Source organism: Metopolophium dirhodum, chromosome 3 (assembly GCF_019925205.1).
Source record: "Metopolophium dirhodum isolate CAU chromosome 3, ASM1992520v1, whole genome shotgun sequence".
In the NCBI taxonomy this organism is placed as follows: Eukaryota; Metazoa; Arthropoda; class Insecta; order Hemiptera; family Aphididae; genus Metopolophium; species Metopolophium dirhodum.
Window position 1 is genome coordinate 5,876,841 of NC_083562.1, and position 26,402 is coordinate 5,903,242.

A 26,402-nucleotide genomic window follows, 5' to 3' on the forward strand; every position below is an offset into this window, starting at 1 on the left:
CGCTATTCATATCAAAATATAGTGCAGAATCTGAAAATAATGAATTAAATGATAAGAAACCGATAAACGAGAACCAATTTTGGGTATAATATTAAATAACAGTTTAATATGTTAGTGCGGTGGCAATGTAAAAAAATTCACCGACAACCAAATTTGGGTCTCACGGCAACATTGGAAAAAACTATATGAAAACCCACAAGGCGCTCAACCCGTTTTAATATTTAAATTAATGTATCGTCTTACTGTGATGTTATTATAATATTCTGATCAATGAATCATTATTATGTGCAACACAGAGAGAGCGTTGTTAACTTTTACATAATATTTGCCACAGACGTGCACTGTAGCGACGCGACGCGATATAACATAACGTTATATCATATTATTAATATCGTGTTTTGTTATAATCTATTGGTACAACAAATCTTGAAGTTATAATAATAATATAAGCTCCGAAGTCGCCCGTGCATTGATGGCAATAAAATAGAGGATTCTGTTGCTATAGATAGCTGTATGGCGTGTGCATAAAGTATACAACACTTCAATTATCGGTCGACAAAATGATCTTTGTATTATTATTATTTTATAATGTACCTACACCATAATATTAAAATACTTTCGCGGGACTACGACTTATATACTGTACGGAAGTCGAGGACGACACAGTACCTCCGCAGACCGACCTCGTTATCGGACCGACTAGAATATTATTTTATTCGTCTCCATCCCCCGGTCATTCCCCGGTTCTCAAATTCTATAGTTTATACCGGTGTATGAAACCGCGTCCTGTCGGTGGGCCTTTTTCGATCGGAGTATCTGCTTTGTTGTACGGCGTTATGAAATAAATATGAATAGAATAGTTGGTACGTAGGTACACTTGCACACCGTAAATCGTAATGCACGGGCGTCGGTGAATAATAAAATATCATATTAAAGGTTGGTTGAAGAATATAATATATAGGTACACGTTTAACGTCATCGCGAGAGAAACATAAAACGAAGTGCGTCGCCGATAGGATTCGGACTGTGAAGAATGATTACGCAATTGGTTTTTTTTTTTTATCTAGTTTACAATATCAATATAATACGATTATTTCACTATCGAGTTATACAAATTTTTTTTTTATATTAATTTTTTTATTAGAACATTATTTAATTAAGTTGTTTTGATATTAAAATTAATTATAAAACGACCTCGATATCGGGCCGACTAGAATATTAATTTATTCGTCTCTATCCCGTCATTCCCCGGTTTTCTAATATTTCTAGTTCATACTGGTGTAAGAAACCGCGTCCTGTCGGTGGGGCTTTTTTGATCGGGGTATCTGCTCTGTTGTATGGCATTATGAAATAAATATGAATATAATAGTTAGCACGTAGGTACACTTGCAAACCGTAAATCGTAATGCACGGGCGTCGATGAATAATATAAAATAATATTAAAGGTTAGTTGAAGAATATAATATATAGGTACACGTTTAACGTTAACACGAGAGAAATATAAAACGAAGTGCGTCGCCGATGGATTGTACTGTGAAGAATATGATTACGCAAATATATATGTTTTTTATTTTTATCTAGTTTATAATAAAAATATAATATGATTATTTCATTATCAAGCTATACCATAATTTAATTTGTTATTTTGATATTAAAATGAATTTTAAAAAATGTCTAAAACGCAAATAAAATAATACGGAATCAATATTATACGATCATATTATACAGGCTTACAACTTATTCTAGAATGAGTTTATTCGGTAAATTTATGAGATAATATTGTCTAAAGCTAAGTGGTTCACATTTATATGCTCATTGATTATTCACGATGAGTAATAAATAAAAACCTGTAAAAGACAATTTTTAAATGAAGCATTTCATTTTAAATAAATGTTTAAAACAGCTTGGTTCAACTGCATTTTGAATCTTGATATTCTAATAAATATTTAATATATTATTTTAAAATATGTATCAGTGGAGTTTTTCAATCTTAGTAGATTTTTCAAAATGAGCTGTAAGTAAAATACTGAGCTTTATAAACAAATATTAGTGCTTAAAGTTTACAAAATGTGCAAAATAAACACGATTTATTTCTAATGCATAATATATACGTAATCATTAAATCGTTAGAAGAAAAACGTTTAGGTTTGATATGAGAAAAAGTGGGTGAGTGAGTACCGCTCTGCTGTACAGTATATAGGTGTCGACCGGGTGACTGTAATGCATGTGTTAAATTTGTATTCAATTAATTCAATCATTGCAAACGAAAAACGATTCTGAGCGAAGACGGTCTGTCAGCCAATAATAGGTACTTAGAATATTTGATATTATTGTTAATAAATAATAAGGTAATTTATTGCCGAATACGTTACATTTTAAAATATAATACTTATGAAAGTCTCAATTACCCACGAATAGTATTTTTTAATATTTTCAATCATTAGTTATAAAAATTGAACATTTCACAAATTTTTACCAACAATATTATTTCAAAATATACTACGATATTTGTGGAAAAAAAACTAAAAGAAATTGAAAACTTCAAAAGTTTGTAAGAAATAGCTCAATAAGAGTCAAAATGTTTTGAAAATTATTCAATAAACGTTTGTTGAAAATGTAAAGTGGACGCTTATTCGTTTCTAGTTTTGTTGAAAACTGGATTTGCGCAATAATTCATGTTTTTCTTAATTTTTTTCTTTTTGTTTTTCCTTATTTTTTCTTTTTGTTTTACGCTTATGAAAACTACTCAGAGCTTTTTACTTTGACCCTCTAAAGTACCAACAATATTCACTTTCCAACCAGAAAAGATGCTGAAGTAGAAAATTGAATCATTTTTACGGCTCAAAAATGTAATGACAGATACAAAAAATAAAGAAACACACATCATTGTAAAATAAATACATTCTGCCTCCTCCTCTCAAAAATCTAAAATAGTCAAAACCCATTTGTACACTATAATATATCATAACGACATAACCTATAAAAATAATGATACAAGCACACAACATAAGGTTCATTGGATGCAGTTTACGGTAAACGATACATAATATATTATTATGTGTTGCATTTTTTCACGCTATTATTTTAACATTTTTTATTTTTATTTTTGTTACATTAATTTATTATACAATCTGTAAATTTATTATTGTACAATGAGTACAAGCGCTGCGGGAGTTTATGGGTCTGCAGGCTTGAGAGAAGAGTCAGTCCTGTGATGGAACTTCTTGACAGATTTATATTATTTTAACATGAATACATTTTTGGGCTGGATACTGCACGATAAGATAACCGATTTTGGTATGGCTGTCGTTGTCATGGTTACTTATAAGCAAATACATAATATTTGATATTTATGATTCATAGATTTTCCTTGTAATGGAAAAATATTGAGTACCGTGCTATGTTTTTTTATTTATCTATCGTATTTTCAGTATCAACAAAATTATGCACTAGGCATGCGATTAAAAAAAAAAAAAAAAATTAGGATTGTTAGACCACCGTGGGCTTATTGTTATTATTTGTGTACTAATACGAGAAAAAAATATAGCAGTGAAATGTTCTCTTCTTGCACGAAACCAGATTCTACAAGAGAATAAACAATTAATATTTTTAAAGGCGTACGAATGGAGCCACTCGACAATAAACGCGTGGGAAGTAATTTTCTCAGCCGCAGTGGGCTTACACACATTCGAATATTATACCGCCGCGTAACTGTACAATGGTGTTATCTATGTGAAATTTCCATCCAAAAGTTTTGATGTTTTTATACATACATCGGTTATCGACCCTCCTCATTCGTCAACAGCAAATTAATTACAATATATGAGCCCGCATTTATTTTAACACCACATTTTAAATCCACGCCGGCTAATGCCATATTTATATGTGAATATCAACCATCGGCTAAGCCCTGAAAAAGAAACGAATAGTATATTATTATGATATCTATACCAAGGGATCTACTATGATAATAACATGATAACAATATAATACGTCGACGCCCGCGACCTAAGTTTAAAATTGTTCAGAGAAAACCATTACAATATCACGGAACTCTAATCCGCATACATTATCAGCTGCGGGATAGCTTTTCGTTATCCTGCGTCGAATCTCTCTCTCTCTCCCTGTATATATATACATTATAATATGCGTATTGTGTCACGTCGTAAACTCGTAAACAACAGCCGCTGTGATAATTAAACCACGCGATATTGCGCATATAGTGGTATGAATCACGTTGTATAGATCATCCGTTATAATATTTTGTATTGAATAATATACAAAGGTAGGTACTTTTATTCGTATCCAAAAATATGATGTTCACCCTCGAGTGGTTTAATCGAACGCTTTAAATTGCGATTCGACGTAACGATCGTTATACACTTTGGCCACAACTGCGAGGCGAATAGTTTATCGTTAAATAATTATTAGGACGCGTAGTACAGCTCCTATATTATATATATATATATTATATATATATGGGTAGAGTAATTTCGAAGAGCGCATCGAACCGTTACTATACCTATAATATTATGTCCGGACACCAACAGCGCGATAATATAATATTATATATTATTACGTAGGTACCTGCACCCAATCGTCGTTCGTCCTTCCACTGAATGAGATGTTCGCGAACGTCTTTGCCACAAAAAAAAATGGTATTTTATCAAACGCGGTCACGTCTTCGTACCGCGCACTGGATTCGAGCGAATGGCAAATTGACTTTACTAACCCATTAGCGTGGACCGAAGTATGTGTACCTATGCGTTTATATATATATATATATGAACTTATACCCGTAATGGGTAGAAAAATACACACAAACAGATTGCTGATTAGCTTAACCGTAAAACAACGAGAGTTGAGTAATTCGAGTCTGTTCGGCCTTTCTATTACGACGAGTCCTCGCAGACCAAATGGGATCGCGTTTTCGTATTATGCAATTTAATAGGACATCAAGACGACCGAGAGAAATATACGGGAGGGTGTAGAGATGTAGAGAGTGGCCAATTTCTGATGATGATAATTCGATTTCGTACAATAGTTTTGTCAAAGGTAGGTAATACCGTCGTTATCCGAGAAACGAAACGAATGATAATATGTATTAATGTGTACGTCTTAGTGTCTTACTATCACTATTCACTATAGGTACCATACCGTCTGCACTGATTTCGTATAAGTGTTTTCTTAGTGGTTTTCGAAAGAAATTCACATTTATTCAGAAACACGTTTACACTCAAACCATAATAATATATAATATTATGAAATTACATTTATATTCCTCTGTTGAGTATCTATATTGAGTTTAAGATTACAATTTAAAATTATATTTTTAAGTTTCGTCAACCATAGCCAGTTACTGTTCAGTAACAATATTTTTTTTTTAAATAACTTTTTTTGCTTTGTACTGAAAAAACAAAAAAATACATATTTTAATAACCTTACAAAGGTCATAAGCATCGTTACTATTGCACATTTTTTAAAACTAAATTATATACCTATAAGTAGGTAAGTGCATTAAGTAAAACGTTTTTTAATTCAAAGTTCTACAGTATTTTAAATATAATCGCAATTGTATATAAATTATATATAAATTCGTCACGAGTTTAGCAAACGAAAAAGTCATTCTTGTTGATAAGAACATTAAGAACTTCAATATATATATATACATATATATATTTTATATTTTATATATATATATATATTTTTTCATGCTATAGGGTAAAGTTTGCAGTTATTGGCACCTTAAGAATTAGTTTTTGGTAGTTATTGGCACCTAACCTGCTCCATTACGATATCGAATAGAAAATCATCAAATAAAAAATATGATAGCTTAAGATTAGTCTAAATAATTTTCAAATTTAATTTTGTAAAGTAAATTAGAATACGCGACTGCGAAAAGTTTTCGGTTCCTACGATTAAAATTTTTTGAATTACAAACATTTATGAATGCACAGTAGGTATTACTATATAATACTAATAATGATTATTATACCTATCGTGTTTTTACGACTCTATAAGTTTCCGCCCAAAATTGCTGCAGCACAAACTTAAAAAAGCTCTACCAGTGAAAATATAGTCGAATAAAATCAGGGAATAATCCAACAATACCCAACAAGTTACCAACAAAGTTTTCGGGTATACATCGTAATATTATTATGTTTCTAATATGATTGTCCAACCAACTTTAAATAGCTAATAAAAATAGAACATAATATGCTAGTAGTCTTGAATTCAATTTATATGGGTCCGACGGAACTTAAAAATAATGACGTATAACCTGAAAAGATAAATAAATTAAAAATTGGCAAATCAGTAAATATATGGCATAAATGTGTTTTTTCATTAGTAATAGTGTTAATCTAGCAATCGGTTAAGTAATCATAAAAGTTAATTTCTTTCAATTTTTGGTTGTTTAAATGATATGACGACCGATTATCCGTTGTCAGCGATTACCATGTCATATGTTCCAGTAAATAACAGCCTGCACAGTGAAAATAATAAATTACCCTGTAGTTGAAATAACCGAAGTTCTTTTTTGTGCGTTATATAGTTAACTTGTTCATACGAATGCACTGCATACACATTATTTGTTATGATTGATTCAAACTAAAAAAGTCTCAACACTAGTCCATCATGATTTTAATATTATTTACTAATCGAGACCTAATAGCCATAATATATAGGTTATACAATAGCATATAAGTTAAGGAATTTATTACATTTCTAATTTAAAGTCACCCGCAGAACTTAAATACCTCATAGTTTACATGTGTTGATTTGTTTTAAATTGTTTTGCTATTCTATTATTGGCTATGGTCATTTCAAACAGGTCACTGTAATGCAGGGGCAAAAGTAGGTACTGCAAAAATATACTGTCGAATCAGTCAAAAGTATCTAATTTTTTACATGTCTGATATATTTGAGTCTACCAGCTCAAATAGTGAGAACATTTCGGTTATTACTACAGATTCGTAACCACATATTTTTATTAAAATGCTGCAGACTTTTTGGCATATGCGCACTAGGGTTTCTTGTGGGGGATGGGGGAGGTAACCAACCACTTGATTTAATTGGATTTTGTGATATAGGTACGTGTAATATATTTTTGTATACCGTATAGTTGATGTTATTTTGATCATCAAGCTTAGAAATTCAAGGCAATTTAGATCCTGACCTTCCTCCCCGTCCATTCCCATGGATATTTCAATACATTCCGCGTTGACACTTCAGCAAGCCACCCTAAATCCGACCATACCTGCTTACATACATGAAAATAGTTTAATATAATAAAGTTCACGGAAGCGGTCAAATTGTATGCATGACTTGTCGATCGTCGATGGCATTCTGACTAATTCTATTTTATTATTTCGTTTTTATTGCTTTACAGTCATTAAACATTCTTACGTGACACCTGAACAATATAGCTTTTGCTGTGGTAATAAAAAATCGTGAACATTAGAAAGGTTGTTTTTTGTTATCACGGAAACAATTACCACCAGTGACCCTAAATTTTGGCATAAAAAAAAGTTTTAAAAATACCTCGGGTTTCCGTTAACTGTATTTTATCATCTGCTTTTTACCATACTCGGTCGGTCGGAAATAACTGGCTAGGTAGTGGATGATAATATTTTATTTGGTTTGTTTATTTCATGATTAATGACATTATATCCGATAAAACCGAAGATGCTCCGATAAGTTCATTAAACATATCAATTCTATAAATACCGGATCTCGATTCCAAGAGTTAATAACTAAGAGACTAAAGACGTATTGGTTTTAAAGCAGAATGTTTTTTTAAACTCTTTATAGCAAAAAAAAAATATTTTTAGAGTTTCATTAGGCGAAATAAAATATATAATGCCATTGTGGTCTGAGACTTTTTTTAAAATTAATTTGGTCTGTATAATATTATGCACCTGCATCACATAATTACACCAAGTACAATAAGTACATACCTAAATTATATATCTAATAATTTTGAAGCCGTAAAAAAATTGTTTAACAAACATATTATTAATGCTGTGATAAAAGTATTAGTAGATAAAAACTAAAGTTAAAATATGTTAACTATTCTGGATTATAGCGTCGTTATTTCATGGATTAACCACGTTGTTTTAACTCAAAACAATAGAATTATTTTACGAGAATTCTATGAGTTAGATAATTGATTAAACGACAACCTTCCGTTTCGTTACGATCAATCAACTTTTTATTTCTGTTAAAATATAATTCATATCGGTATTGGAATTGTGCTTTTTAATTGAAATATAAATATAGGTAGCTAATCGATTTTTGATGAGAACTTAATATTTGGGTATCTTAAGAACAGAACATAATTTATTTAACGATATACTATTAGGAGGTATAAACTATGATTGAAATAGTGTATCATATTATAATTTATAATGAATAGAACAATATGGAATTTGTATATATCGTTCTTATACAATTAAACACATTACCGAGACAAGATATTTTATCAGTTACAAACTTATAACTTATAACTTATGAGACCGTATAACATATTATAAGAAGCTACATAAAAACATGCATTTATAATGTATGAGTATAAACTATATTTATTTTGTTGGTAAAATAATATAAACCATAACATTAAGAAAACATTTTCAGTACCTTATTTTTTTTTTTAACCAGCTAATGCGATTTTTTTTTTTCTGTTCAATGTTAAATCTTGTACAAATATACTCTTTTTTTTTAAAACAGCCGAAGGCGTTTATTGGATTTAAACAAAAAGTATACACATTTTTTCATAAACCACTTTAGAACTACACATACACTTCCGTAGAATTGAATTAAAAATTAATACTTCAAGTACTTTCATAACGGGATATAATATATTACGACAGTTTAAAAGTTTTCAAAATAAATTATATTTTATTTCACTCGTTTTCAGTTTTTACAATTTTAATCGAAAAGAATGACTTTTATTTATTGACTGGACGATTTAATATGTCTGTGAAGTAATATGATTTCTACTATTTGTTAAACTCGAATATTTATTACTGAAGTTGATAATATTGACGACAGAGTTATATTTTATAATTATTTTTGTACCATATCCAATTTCACTCGAAAACGTAGGATATTGAAATATTACATTTTAATCGTCCATTGCCATTTAATTTATACTGTGTTCGTGACAACATTGCTTTGTTCTATTTTACAATTTATGTCTCGACTAGCCACAAATGTATTCAGCCCGGTTAATGGCCAATATATATATGTATATATAAACACCACTATGGACTGTAGTTATATGTAAACCGCATTCGTTACAATCTACTGTTCTTATTCAAGTATATGTATCTATACTATGTTTAATGCAATATATAAATCCTTTTAATATTCCATTATGTGGTCCCATATAAATTCTTATTCGCAAGCTACGTAAATGCACAGTGATATTTTAAGGTCTGCGCTCTAATAGATTTGTACACGGAATAATATTGTAGTAATGACAATAATAATAATAGCTTAACATTTTTTATAATAACTGTCAGTATTTATATATATATTTTTTTATATATAAAAGTACGCAAAGGTGTACTACGATAAATTATTTATAAATATTTGAATATACGTCGTCGTCGTCGTCGTCGTCAATCGTCGGCTTATAATTGTGATTTCTCTCTATCGAAGTATAATCACCCACATAATAGGCACTAGTATATTATCATTAGAAATAGTCACGTTAAAATATCTCTAACCCAGTGCAAGTACCGCAGCGACATCGCAACAACTTAAATATAAACATCATCTCGGGAGGCCCGTGGATTCCGTCCGGCAGCGATTGCAGAGGTATCTATACACAATATATAGCATCAGTAGGTAACGTACGCGTATGGTGAAATGACAAAAATAAATATTTTGGTTCATTATCGGCGCTTGCTACACGGTCCGAAGAGTGGAAATAATAAACATTTATCTGCTGCAGCCGTTTGGCCCGAGACCAACAGGTTGTATACACATGTATAATTGTACTTAACGGCTGCGTCACACGAGCACGGCGAAACGAGTGTCTGACGTCTTCGTCTCATCGCGATTACGCACAAGCTGTCTGTAAAATTACTATTTTATTATTATTATTATTATTATTACACTAAACGAAGCGATTAATCGTCGTCTGAGACGTCAAGTCTGGTTTTGTCCGAAGTCCAAGACCACGTGTTGCGGGCGCGGGTGACGGTGTTAGTTGTAAATATCTGAGTATCTGACAACGGTAGTCGCTCGAATCCTGTATACGAACATCCGGTTTTTTATTGCGAGATTAATATTATATTATTCTTCAGAAAATAACGTGTAAAAAAATCTACTCCAGCTGGTACGAGCGTGTTCGCTGGTATTTGACATTGTACTTCTACTTGCCGGTATTATATTAAGTAATCCGTTGTTATAATTAATTAAGTGAGGTGGTATCCGCATACGTCATTCGATCTGGTGAACGGCGACTGGCTATATAACAGTCGAATCTCGTGGGGGGTAAATATGAATCCGACTTAATATGTATTTTTCGAGTTGCCTAATATTCCTCAAACACAACTGAAAAACACTTCGGGGGGCGAGAAGAAAATTGGATCCATCGAAACTCTATAACGTATAGTAATATTTTTATAGTTTATAATTGATTCACGAGTAACTGGCGCCAAAATCTCCTGCATAATAACTGATTATAGCTTAATAATATGCCTTATATTCTTTAGAGTAACGATTCGTTTAGAGCTTATTGATAATACCTTACTTAAAATTATTTTATATAAATTTGCATTACAATCACCTTGGTTTTTAATCGCACCGGTATAAAACCGTGGTCAAAGAAAGAATTAATATTTTTTTTTTTTTTTTGTTGTGACAGTTGATTATGGATTTTTACAATATATTTTATTTTAATTATATTATTCAGTTATTCAATCAAACGGCGGTGGAAATCGTGGTCTGTACAATAGAATGGTATGCCGTAAAGGTTATTCAGTTTATTGAGAAGCCAAAGCTGACCTAGTGACTAAGATGGTTTTATTTATATTAACTATATTTAGTTTCCAGTCGACGTTTTTTGTTATAATTTACTAAAAATGTACCCGTAAAATATAATGCCACTGTCAACTCTTACCGAAGCTGAACTGATATATCGTTAACCTTACGGTACATAATATATAGTAATGTTGTATGTACTTGTGAATCGTGATTAAACCACATACATTATTACGTGTAATATAATAGTTCTGCTGAGGAGTGAGGACGGTATACTATACCATCAACGGAGTCAACACTATACGTCTTCACGCGTACAATCGCGACAAATCTAAATACCAATATAGGAACGACGAAGAAGTCGACTTTTGTAGACATTTTCAACCATTAGACTCTATATATTGATGAACTATTATTACACAGCAAATTATAATAATATTATTATATATTAATTGTACGGTTAGCACTTGGCACGGTGAATCTTGAAAAAGATACTAATTTCGAATGCAACATGCGAAATGTATGTTTATGGAATAATATTTTGCATGAAATGTTTATCGGAAACCTGTTACACGTCAGTCAATGTGTTGATGATACCGAAAGGCGATGAAACCGACGAAACGCGTGAACTCTATGCGATACGAACCGTAGAGAATGTGAAACCTGATGGTTATAACTTTTAATAATAATATGGTACCTCAGGTATTCGTTACAGGATCAGGATTTCAAGCATATGATCGACAAGAGATGTAGGTAAATAAATTGTAATTCGGTTGCGTGTTATTCCGACCCTTCCGACACGCACTTTCAATTAATATTGAAATACCTCGCTGTTGTAAATTTGGAGGAATTATAGGTATCTACCGTCGTATTAGTTCGAGTTTATGAAAATGTGTTTGCTATCATTATACATTTTGAACACGTAATTCATCAAGTATAAATGTATAATTAATAAACAATGTGTTACATACTAAATATTCATGTACAATCGGCCATTTAACGTCAAAATATACATTTTAAATACAACCAAAAGTAATATTATTTTATCCATATCCAATCCAACAGTCTCGTTTATCGGATAAATATAACATGTCAAGAATAACTTGACACCGTTCGAGTAACATAATATAAATATAATTTATAAGTTGTACACTTGTACACTTATAAACAATATAATAATCATTGATATATATTGTATTTTATAATACCGTGTGTCCCAAAAAACAGGGGCCACTTTACCACTCATTACCATGTAAATATTTTTCAATTCTGTTTGCGGGACATTAAACTAGACTAATGGATCGTAAATTTCTATGACTTACAATGTTTTTAACTAGTGTATCTTGCGCATGCGCAATAAAACTTACATTTTTTTAAATGGCAACCTGTAATTTAAATACCATATTCGGGTTCACCGAATTTTTTCAAGCCATTTTGATGATACAACTTGTGTCCTAAACCCAAGATTGACTAAACTAGAGCTAAGTAGAATTAAAAAAATTTAAAAATTTAATTTAATTAATTTTTTTTTCTAACTGTATGTACTTATTTTTTTATTCTAAACACCATGAAACAAACAATCAAAATTATTATTATTAAACTAATTAACTCTTTACTATTGACACATGACTCTGATAATGAGTTCCATAATACCTAATATAAAAATAGCTAATGACATTTTAATAGTTATAGGTAGATAACAAAACTAGAAACACCAATGCTCTTTATTATTTTAATAGATGGGTACTTAATTATAATTCTGATGGAAACAAAAATACATTTCTTGTCTTTTGGTTTCAACCAATTAAGACCATATGCATTTTCATAATGTGTAATAATAAAATAAGATAAATAGTAAATAGTTAATTAGTTTAATAATAATAATTTTGATTGTTTGTTTCATGGTGTTTAGAATAAAAAAATAAGTACATACAGTTAGAAAAAAAAATTAATTAAATTAAATTTTTAAATTTTTTTATGGCTTGAAAAAAATCGATGAACCCGAATATGGTATTTAAATTACAGGTTGCCATTAAAAAAAATGTAAGTTTTATTGCGCATGCGCAAGATACATGAGTTAAAAACATTGTAAGTCATAGAAATTTACGATCCATTAGTCTAGTTTAATGTCCCGCAAACAGAATTGAAAAATATTTACATGGTAATGAGTGGTAAAGTGGCCCCTGTTTTTTGGGACACAAGGTATAATACGTCAATCTACGAGACGACCAAACAGATGAACCAGTGAAATAAAGGCAAACTGTATTTTGGTTTCGAGTGCAGAGTGATATGTGAATAGTAAACGCGATAAGAAATGTTAGAAGTAGAAAGAAAATAAATCATTATAAATCATTGAAAATTACCATACAATTATTAAATATTAACTATATATTAATATTATATATAGGTACTAGCTAATAAAATAATAAATGTCGAAATTAATAAATAATTCAAATACTACATTTTTTAGAGACATTCCAACTGTCGTGGTCGCGTCTCGGTAATAGAAAAATGGCTCTCCCACTTTGATGGAAAATAATATCTATTTCGATAAAACCTTACTATTTGTTGAGAATAAATGGTTAGAATATCGATATATGTACTTAGTGAGATGATATGGAAATATAACGTGGGATTCGGCTGAGATCGCGAGCTTTTCGATCAGACGCGCAGTTCTTTCATCCTCAATCCTTCAACGTTTCCGACCGTCAAATAAATAAATTATACAATATTACAGCTTAGGTATATGGTATATTATGGTGCGAGCGATAATATTATAATATTATTATTTATTACGCATAATATTCTGGAAAACGTATTCGGCAACAGATGCGACGTGATTAAACGTTTTCCACCAGGTAAACAGCAGCTGCCGAACCCTTCCGAGCGCACAAGAAAATGTTTTTATCATATTATCTTTCGTTCGTACCTATTATTATAATCTACTTTACAACACATGTCAAGTGACAAATAATATAATATATTTAACGAACAGAAACAGATTTTAAGGGAGTGTGATCTCTATTCCCCATCTCTATTTCTGGGCAATTTTTTTACAGCTGCATTGATTGAGCGTTCATTTCAGAAACTTTCGAAATTGGATGGATCAATGCCTTAGCAGCGGAATTAGTATTGTTTGGTCTTAAGCATTCACCGAATTGAATCCTCGTACATTCAACACACATATTATGGTGCATAGCTCACATATATTATCAAAAACATAATTACCTCTTGTACCATGCTAACAAATCGTATTTATTATTTCCAAACTGCATTTATAAATCATTATATAAATTATTGTTTTTGAATAAATTTAATTAGAATTTACCATTATACCGTACCAAATTCAAGTGATGATATTAAGAGTGCACAATACGTCGATACAACACGCCTTTTAAACACAGACGATCATTAAAACAGCGGAAGATACGTTTGATGAACCCTAAAAAACGGATAGTGTGAAGCAATATTATTAATTGATTATAAAAACTCGACAACTATTGAGTAACTAAAGCCCAATAAAACTGAAAATATGTTATAGATCTTGGTACATTAATTACTTTTGGAAAATTGATAACGCACATACCACTCAGACAGAGCCTTTAAATCTAAACGATGCATATGCTTAATCGCTCAAGTCATTTAAATGCATGTCAATGTATGAACTAAAATCTTAAGTTATTATTTTAAATTTTCAAATACGGATACTTTGAAAAGATTTAATTTTTATTGTGCAATTAATATTATTTTTAGTTTTATTTAATAACACAATAACCTGAATAAATTATTAATCAGTGTTTAATATATATACAATTAATTAGGTCAGAATACCTAGTCGTTCTTTAATTAATTTAACGCCAATCAACTTCTTCTGAAGTTTTTCAATTATTTTAAAACTTCAGTTGAAGAAGAAGACATCGCAAGAATATGATTGGAGATGAAAAAGAGCAAATAGGTGCAATTTAAATGTACTATTTCAAAAAAATATATAGAAAATCGAACAATTATCACGTTTGCAGAAATGAGAGTGGGTATTTCCTAACTTTTTTTTATTGAAATGTTAAAACCTCCATAAAAATAATGAAATGTATAAAATAGAATGTAATGACGTGGAAATCGTAATAGATATGCTAGTATTTTAGATATTAGAATTATAATAAATAAATATTATAGTAAGTCGTATATTACAAATGATATCTCATATACATATAGTGCGAAAGAACTAAATATGGATATTGTTCTACAGAAATTTGACGTGTTTTTTCACTCAATAAAAGCAGAAAAACAAACAGTCTCAGTAATCACAACTATTACATACCAAAATATAAAACTGTAGAATACAGCTGGGTGGCATTTTAAGTAGTTATTTGGAAAACATGTAAGGAAGGTACTGTTGTACCCGATTGTTGAAGAAATATTTTTCCGATAAATAAATGTTCAGTCGTCACAACTCTCAAGATAAATGTTTGTAGGTTATAATTTGCATAAAATATTATTAATAACTCAAATTTCTAGACTACCGTCTAGGAGAGAACAATCTATAACTCCATTTATTTTGGATTACCTATTATTTATTATTACGTGCACAACTATAATTTACCTACAATATAATATGTATTAGTTATACCTATTTAGTGGTCATTCTTAATAGGCTGATCACTCGTGAACATTTTATCAGTTTCCATTTAAAGTTTAAAAATGCTACTTCATGTCACATTTGCATATTTTAATATAGGTATATGTGCAACATCGTAAAAATATTTTTAATTCAGCAAGCATAAAATAAAAATAAAAACACATCTCAGAGAGGATATTATCGAGAAAACCACTATTATAAAAGTAGTAAAATATTTGATTATTCAAATCGTCTGAACTGACAAAGATTAAAATGACCCATACATTTTTTTTTGTAGTTATTTGTGTGCGTGTTTTTTAAACTTAAACAACTATTGAAATTCTTTTGAGTTTTCCAATTGTTTTTCACCAATGCGTATTCGTGTACAACTGTCAGTTACACATGTGGTTTTCATTTTACTTTACTCACGTCCACCAGTGCCACTCGACCAGAATTAATATAAGCTGTTGATTGACTTGTATTTGAAACGTCGTAATAGAAACGAAAACGATTAGGTATTGTGCATAATACTTATATAACAAAAGTGTTAAACGAACACTTCGTATATTTGATTATATTTTATGCAAACACATACTAAACACCTATGCGTGGTTTGAATACGATCGTAGCACACTATAACTATATGTGTACATAGAATAAATATCGTACAATAGCGAAATAGTAAATTACGTAAACGAGCTATTCAATTTGTACGTTTATAATACATTTTATTATTGGTGATTTATTTCGGGACCTAAAAAATTAGAATTCCAACAAATATGTAAATGATATCATGCAGCATGCACAATAATATTATCATTTTTTATATTATTATAAAAATGTATTTGAACTAAACGATTTGGCTTTTTTTCGTATTACAATAATAATATATATTGTATATATTTTGTATTTATGCAACTCCAATCACTCATTTCGTCGTCTGTTTCCTAAATCGTATGCTAATTGCTCAAATCGATCTGCTGTAAGTCAATTCTCCCCGGGATGCGTTTGAATAGCAGGTTGTAATTATGGCGATGGAAATGTTTTATATAGAAGATTTGTTTTCGAAATAATACTTAGTGATTTATACACCTACAGCCACTGAAAACAAATCTGTATACAAACAGGGGAATACAAATAAAAATGTGTATACCAAGTTTGTGGTATATACGCGCACGTGATGAACGACTACTACAACAATGGCGCTAAAATCAGCGGAGTAATAAAATACCGAAACTCTCAAGTGGTTTTGTTTTTCAATGTCGTTATCGGTGTTTCTTCAATGATAGTCACAGCAGTAATAATATTATTATTATTAGCAGTATAAAAATATATATTACTTTTACTGAACATACATATACACGACGTGTATACTTATTATTGCAACCAATCGACAGATCGATAAATTCGGATGATTTTTCGTAAACAAATAGTTCAATTAGGTATCGGTTCAAATGGAACATGATATTGCCTCGGTGTGGATAAATGGTTGTGGATCACTGTCATTTTAATCTATAAATTAATTTAAGTTTTAAAAAATAAACAAAAATTATATCACAGCGGTAAAATAAAAAATCTATTATATAACTGAACGAGAAATACAAAATTATTTTAATATCGAAATTAAATACCGTTATATTAACGCGTATTTTCAACATGACATAATATTTTAAACTTTTGTACATTATTCCACGCGATTGGCGATAAAAAAACGAACCTGCCTGCTATCCTACCGAGACTTCGGTATAAATCAGCGAAGTAATAAAATACCGAAACTCTCAGGTGGTTTTTTTTTCAATGTCGTAATCGGTGTTTCTTCAATGGTAGTCACAGCCAGTGTTCGGATTAGATAAGTAGTCTAGTTTTATCTAGATAAAGATAAAGGTAATGCAACTCTAATGTATCTAGATAGAGATAAAAGATAACTTAACTCATATTTGTCTAGATAAAAAAAAGATACGATTTTTTTTTAAATGAGTTTTAAATTTAGGTATATTTTGGTTGGGCACTAGGAACATAAAAATAATAATGATGATATAAATAAAAATAATTACATTATTTATAAACCATAAACTTGGTTTGAGAATCTGTATAAATATTTAAATGCGTTTGTACAATTTCGCGATTTTTATCAATAAAAAATGTACTAGATAAATTCATTTAGATGAGTAAAAAGATTACCTTAGATGAACGTTTAGATACCTTGTAACTATTTATCTAGATAAGATAAAAGATGAACAAATAATTATCTAGATAAATTTATCTAGATAGGTTCGAACACTGGTCACCGCAGTAATAATATTATTATTATACGCTTACGCGTAAGCAGTATAAAAATATACATTACTTATACTAAACATACATATACGACGTGTATACTTATTATTGCAAGCAATCGACAAATCGATGAATTCAGATGATTTTCGCCTAAACAAATAGTTCAAACGGAACATAATATTATCTCAGTGTGGATAAATGGTTATGGATCACTGTAATTTTAATCTATAGACTAAGTATAGTACAAAGCTTATATTTACAATGAACTCGATGTGATAATAAAATATTTTATACCATTGTATTATTACTATTATAATATAGACATAAGCATCTATTGACCAATGTAAATCATGATTACAATACCAGTTATAAACGTAATATTAATATTGTTTCTAATAGTAATACAACTTTTGGTTCTCATTGAACTTTAAATGTATCATCAAATTTATGTAAAAAGTCGAGTATTAATTTATTTAACTTTAAAAGTGTATTTAAAAGGAATTAAAGTGTTTTTTGGATAATCTTATACTTCGATATTATTTAATGATTTGTTAAATTTTTATACATTGCTTAATCTTAATTTTTGTTAACTCTTTCTGACTTTTTTGGCATTATAAATTATAATCTGGACTCTACTCTCCCAATACAAGGTATTATGCTTACAGGGAGTGTTGCATACTGTCTATTGTCTTATTTTTGAAATGTATTGTATTCTTATTTGCAAAAAATATAAATTATTATTATTATTGTTATTGATTTACGTTTTAAAAAACAAATAAACAAAAATTATATTACCGGTGTAAAATTAAAAAAATCTCTTATACAATTTAACGAGAAATACAAAATTATTTTAATATCGAAATTAAATACCGTTATAACTAACGCGTTTTTTCAACATAATATAATATTTTAAACTTTTGTACATTATTTCACGCGCTTGGCGATAAAAAAACGAACCTGCCTGCTATCCCACCGAGACTTATAAAAAGCACGTTGACGTTGATTTGGCAAGTGACTGTAATCCTTCAGCCAAATTCTTTACCTTTTACCTCTAATCTTCTTAGTGCTATTTTCCGTATGATTGTAACACGATGGGGTAAAACATTTAAAATAAAATGCAATAATATATATTTATGCGTGTAGCTAACTCTCCACCTGCATCAGTATAGTCAGTTAAATTTAATTTTACGGCTGTATATCGTTAAATGCATCCAATATTTATTTTAAGTTGGGTTAAATTAAAATGTACAATTTAGAGGACGAGTCAGATTACTGTCATTTATAATTGTATAATTGTATAATTTTACATAGTTTAAAAGAAGTAAGTTTAGTATGATAATTTATTTTCTATTAAATGTGCATTTGGAAATGTAATTCATCAAAGATCAAACGTTACTTCGCTTCTGATATCTAATCAATCAATATTGAATCATATTTCAACTGATTTACTAGATATTATCAGTATAATATATTTATTTTGATTTTATAAAGTTAATGAATATATAACAACATTATTCAAATGGCTGAGATATATATATTTAATTAAATTTATAAATTAAAATTAACTTAATTATATATTTAATTTATATAAGAGGACAAACAGGGATACAATTCGGGGTAAATCAAGTTTCTATGATCAATATTTTGTAAAAGATTTGTATACCGTGCATGCATACATTAAATGAAAACTAAACGTATAAAAAAAAGGTAAGTGTTGTCTTACCATGTTTTGTTCTATAACCGTATACCCGTACGTAATATGTGGAGGCTTGTATATATTATATCTATCAAAACTGCAGCTAAACTATGGCCATCATGTAGGGTGAGGGTTGTAAACACTAACCATTAATTATAGGCCCCCGTGTGGAGGCTCTCCACGTAAAATAATCCAAAATATCAATATAAAAATATAGTTTTATTACATGAGTTAAATGGGCGATAAATCATTGCATTCCAAAAATGATTAAAGAAGAGCTCAGTTGAATACAAAAGTTGTGAAGCATAGGTAGCATAATAAAGTGTATGATCTGAAAAAAATTGTATCAATTTTTAGCAAAAATATGTTTTTGGACAGATATTTTTATTCTTGAACCAATTTTGTATACCACCATAGAAACGAATAAAATGTAAAAGTTATCTAATGCACACTAGGTCATAGCCAATAAGTATAAATTAATAGGTTACTTATTAATACATATTATCTATAATTCATAAATTGTCTTCGAAGTGGAAAATAATATACTACCATCGATCGGCGAAATTTTCATCAAGACATGAGATAAACAATATAACTTTTCAAAGATGTTTTACTGTCCAATCAAGTGTCATTAATAATCATATACCTAAATATATCGTTGTAAGACCAATTTTTACCTACTAATATGCTCTGAATTTAATATCAATTTAAATATTTTGGTGGTTCTACGTAAAAAATATGTTCTAGTAAGTTTTGGTTTTATATAAATTATAAGACAAATGGTAATGTTCATAAGATAATGGCTCCTGCATGAAAAAAACGTCCCGAAATGAGCCGCACGATTGAACAGCCACAAGCTGCGATGCGTACGCTAGGGATTCTACTTTAAGTAAAGGGATTATTCATGTTTTTTGCGTTTTTGGAAAATAACTGCATCATTTTGAACCCTGACCCTTTTAGATTTTATAACTTGTACCGTTACGCATTTATAAATGTGTGTATATTACATAAATATATTTTTTTTTTATCATTGTGTAAATAAATAAATTATACAATCCATTAACACCATGTCTATAGCAATTTTATATACATAATATATTATCTATGTTCGTAGTAAGTCCGATACTATTCGATACAATTTTCCAGAGCGATAGTTTTATACCGATGTATCGTTACACTCAAATTTGTTTCTTAAGAATGTTGAATGTTTATGAAATATATGGCACATATGCACATGTATAAATGCGTACCTAATCGTACAAGCTACAAAATCTAAAAATGGCCGTGGTTCAAAATAATGCATATATTTTCCAAAAAAGGCAAAAAAACATGAATAATCCCTATACTACGCGGGTTAAAGTGGCAACCCTAGTGTACGCAGCGCAGCCTGTTGCCGTTTAATCGAGCGACTAATTTCGGGAGGTATTTGTATATTTTTTTTATGATTTATGGGTTAAATGGAAGTGCAATACAATTTGACTTATATAGGTATAGCCGTACTCTATAGGTATTTAGTATATTGTGAATAATATGAAAAAAATCAATAAATATAGCTATAGCGTAGGCTTCACAATATTAAATGTTGTATAAACCAACAACAAAATAATTTGAGCAGATGAGCCGTTCAATGATCATTGTATTATAAGAAATTTAAAATATAGAAAAAGTATCAAGCTTAAAACATGTGCACATAATATCCATAGTACCTAAATATATAACTTATATTGAAAAATACATTTTTGAACCGAATGCTGTCTTATACACTTATATATTATAATACAATAAATACTCATATTATCCTACGCTGCAGGTGGTTCACGACTTACGCGCAGAGGAAATTATAGGACCCATCTGCAGTGTGAGTTCAGATCAATATAATATATTACAAAATCTGCAATAGATAAAAATAATATATAATCACGCTATAAGGTCTCTGACATCATAATATATATACCTATATATTAATGTATAGCTTAATATAAAATGATATCAAACATAATATAATATGACTTAAAATTGTTCAACCTCAATTATACGTATAGTTTGACATTTTTTTCCCACCGGGCAAAATCATTTTAAATTGTTTTTGACTGTCGTGTCGTTGCGTTATTATAATAAAATTATTTCGTATTTTTGTCATCTCCATACGGGTAGGTAGGTACACAGAGAACCGCGTTAGCACCGTTAATTAAAATTTAAAACTTGCAAACACCACTCGTGAATTTAAGAAGTACACACATTTGACGTGTACAGGGACGGATAATCAGAAATATCAATACGACTTCCGGCGCACTTGACATATCGTATATTCTCATTTATTTTACCTATGTACCTGCACAGTAGCTCAAGGACAGCCCTTGTGTTCTCGTACAGACATTCTCTAAGAATAATATTGTCAACACAGAATTATATTATTGTGGGGTGAGAATAATAGTTTTCCATCCCTGCGCCATTTTAACAATTATAACCTACAATAAAACTAAAAGCCAAACTGCTATAATAACAATATAATAATATATAAAAGAGTAATAATAATTACTCTATGCACTATATACTCGACGTTATCACGCACATTATTGTCGTTGATAACAGTATGATATTATACTACGAGTAGGTAGTTAAAATGTACAAGAACAGAATGATTTGTTTTTAGTTTTAATTTACGACCGACTTGTTCGATATGTCTCTGCGCTCGTTTTAATAAAAGATATTATGTAAAATATACTCTGTACATTTTACGTTTTTCACAAGAATTCAACAACTCCTCCAATAAAATGTGCAGGTATTTGAAAACTGTGTTCCTCCTTAACATGAATTACGACGAATGTTTATTTTTCAATTCATGATTAGACACTTTTACACTGAAATATTAGAGAAAAAAAAAATCAAATAACCGAAAATCTCTGAACGAATGTTTACTGTTACGTTTTAGATTCTGAGCGGAGCGAGGAATGTAATGGTTTTACAATGATGTTTATTTTTTTTTTATTCTGTAAACACTTTTTCTCCCTCTAAAGTATCAAGTATAGCATGTTTTCTGAAAGGTCATGTTCTTGAGCTGGTACTTTGAAGAGGTCATTTTTCGATTTTCGAAACGCTACTCGAAATAAAAGCGGTTAAAGAAGAAAAAACGTACGATTTCACGATTTTATAATATTAAATAATTACGGACGACGTTTTCTACCAGAAATATTGGTTCAAATGAAAAACGACAACAGATATTTTTGTTGTATTTTGGATTTTGTTCCTTACGGTTTACAGTTTGGACATTTTTGCCATTTTTGAGCTATTTATAGACATTTTAATTTTGGGAGTTTTTTTGTAGTAATTCGGTTAAAAATATTTGTAAAAACTTGAAATTTGGGTTGTTTACTTATATTATCCATACCTAAACATGGTAAAATTTTCAAAACATTTGAGCGACTTATGAGATTCTATTTTATATTTTTTTTCATTTTTATGATATTTCCTAATTATAAATTATAATTATAATTATATAAATTACCTATTTATATAAATCGTTCTTAAGCTGTTCTTAAAACTGTTTGTTTATTACCATAGAAACGAATAAAATTAAATAAAAAAGATTCCCTCGTCCGCTCAGAATCGTTTTTTATCGAATGCAATCATTGCATTCAAATCAAATACAGTGAAATTACACTATCCTGTCCGGGGCCCGAAGGGCGATGGACAAACATCCACCACCGAAATGCGCTGACCTACTTTTATTAGATTATAATATTAATCTATTTCTACACGTTGAAAATAAATCTTAAGAACTTGGAATAAAAAATATTTACGTTTTTATTTTTCTGATGTTCAACAATTACTTTATAATCCACCAATGTTTACAAAACCTTTCTTCGTTGTGTGTATTTTGAACGAAACCCCGAATTTTTTTTTATAAAACACTTAAGTTCAAACTTTTGTTTTAACGTGTTTTTTATCATAATCTCAAGCTCTTAGTTATTTCGTAACTCAAAGAACTTACAAATACTTTTTAAGTTAATACTTAATATCAATAAAAAAAAAAATTAGTTCCCTAAATCCTCGAAAATAAGTTATTATAATTTATAACACAACAGTATCTTGAGTTGATATGATAGAATGGGTTTTTTATTGTTGATTTTTTATGAAATAAAAGAAACAAACAAACTTAAATTTATATTTTAAACTTGCTGAATTATATAGAACATAATATATAATAGGTACTATTTTTAACTAACCGTTTTAGTTATTGTCTATGGCAAAAGTAGTAAATCTATATAACAATTTTAATAATAAAATCTTACGAATCGTAGGTGGATGCGTCGACATTATTTTTATCATTATATATTATTTAGTTAACTTAGACCCAAAAATAATAGAACATTTTACTGATCTAAAACGACAACTATACGGTTTTATTTTAACATATACCTAACAGCATTACATTTATGCCTCTACATGCAAATAAGTCTGATTTATCGTTTTTAGTTAATATTTAACGATACACAGTTTGTATGCGTGCTGTACAAACTATTGCAGTATTAATAATGCACTTTGATGGATTATTTTGTATTAGAAACGAAGCAATTAATTTAATCTCAAGATAAATGGTCCACCACAGCCAAAGTTTGTTTGCATTTCCGACTTGTTAATGGCGAAACCGAGACACGACTATACCGTTCTTCGGCCGAAGCCAAGCATAGGTATATAATAATATTATGTCTGCGGTTGCAAACGTTTTATCGACAGACATAAAATTTAAACTAGCCGATAAAACACCTCGTACGGACAATTTTTTTTTTCCCCCCGTTATGGCATACATAGGTATATAAAACGCCCAACAGTGCGACGGTAGACCGTGAATAGGTATTATATTATTATAATATGTGCAGCTGTGGCCTATACGAAATGTCTTATGCTTTGCACCTTGTCCCATTGAAAAAAAAACCCCTTTGCCGAGTAATAGTCCACATTTGTACAACGATGGTCATCAGTATTATACGCTAAAATAAAACCAAACGACTTATCTGTATAACATACGCATACACCGTGTTTACCTACTACCTACGTATCATTTACACCTGTAAACATTCTATATGAGCAATTATTCACCACGTGATATCGTGTAACGCAAGGTTTTCAAAACAAATTTGTTTTAGGTACCTAATTATATATATATATACAGTAAAATGATTAATTGTCCATACTGTATGCATACGCAATTAATTTCAATTTTAGATGAAAACGGATTAAGCTTTCAATGGAGCGAACTATACGATAAAAATAATATAATATATAATTATTATATTTGAACTCAGACATTACAACTAGGCGGGGACGACCTGGGCAGTGGACAGTTTTAATTTCTTTCCGATATTATGTATAAAACCCTTAAGACAGGTCTCGGGTCGACGAATCGCGAATAATGCACATCAGTGCTTTTTGTGGGATTCGGAATCATTTTTCCATTTTTTTTTTCACCCAGCTGTGTATATCCAACAAGGTTTAGATTAGTCGGTATATTACGAATCATTATAGCAGATAACATTTTATTGCTTGGCAGTTGTATGGTAAAACATATATATATAACTACTAAATTTAGTAATTACGGAAATATATCATTGAACAATTTGAGCCGTAATCCTTTTGTAACGAATAACAATATGTGTACCTATATATGTATAATGTATAGTGGGCAAAGTATTATTGTTATTATTATTATTATTAATCATCGATAAATCTTATTAAATTTGGATGCAATGCGTTGTCGTCTCCGGGGAACGTACCAGTATTTATTTTGACGACCACACTTGTGCCACCACAATGACGATGCAAATTTTTACGAATGTCAACGTTTGGTAGCTAATGCCAAATGATACAATAATACTGCATATCGGACAGACTTAGAAATTTAGGGTTATCTACATTTACCGAACCGCGCATATCATTTGTGTCGCCGGCCTAAAAACGGCCCCCAGACGACATTTTGTAATGATAATATCATAATGGTATTATAAAAATGTTATACTAATATTATTCGTTATTATAGTGTTATAATAATATTATTAAACAAAAAATTGCTGTCTGGGGGGCCACTGGCCAGTGATAGTCCGCGATAATATATTATAATATAACGTAGATAAGTAAAATATTAACCCAATGTCATAATATTTACATAAAACGCGTTATGTGGTTGTCTTAAACAAATTTTTTCCTAGAATTTTCCAAACCCATCCAACCACCCATATTATTATAATAATATTATATAATTACAATAGATTCTTATTTCTAAATAAATATAGTTTTCCTGTACAAATAGTTGATCGAAATAATGGTTGAAATTATTTTTAATATGAACATTTCCAAGTGGTCTAAACATGCTTTGCGATGGTTTGCAATGTAATATAATCAAATAAAAAACGTGTCAACTGCTAATAATCGTTGGTACAAATCATCGCATTTTCCTGAATAATAACTATACGTATAATAATTGAATAAAATACATATAATTATAATATACCAAATTACTTAAACTGTATTTCCTACCGGTGTACCCGTTGTCTATTAATTCTAAAAAATATTGATATTTTATTTCAGCCTAGGGTTTATCATGTGACAAGTGCACGTGTAAGGTGTATTCTTCAACATATTTCGAACCGTGTTTGTTCACACAAGTTGTAGACCGCAGTCGGTACACGCATGTAGGTAGGTAACTACTCAAAAATTAATTTCCACCTACTTGAACTCGACGTCACGGCGACAAGTTCGTTAATGTTACACAATCCTGCAGCAAGAATATTATTTTGTGTCTATACCGTATACTACCGTGGTAAG

General features: G+C 29.9%; 1 protein-coding gene across 1 annotated transcript in view; it reads right to left on the minus strand.

Moving 5' to 3' along the window:
• Positions 1-26,402, minus strand: part of LOC132940211 (tachykinin-like peptides receptor 99D) — a 266,534-nt gene that overhangs the window by 111,508 nt on the left and 128,624 nt on the right. The gene's annotated exons all lie outside the window — the stretch shown is intronic.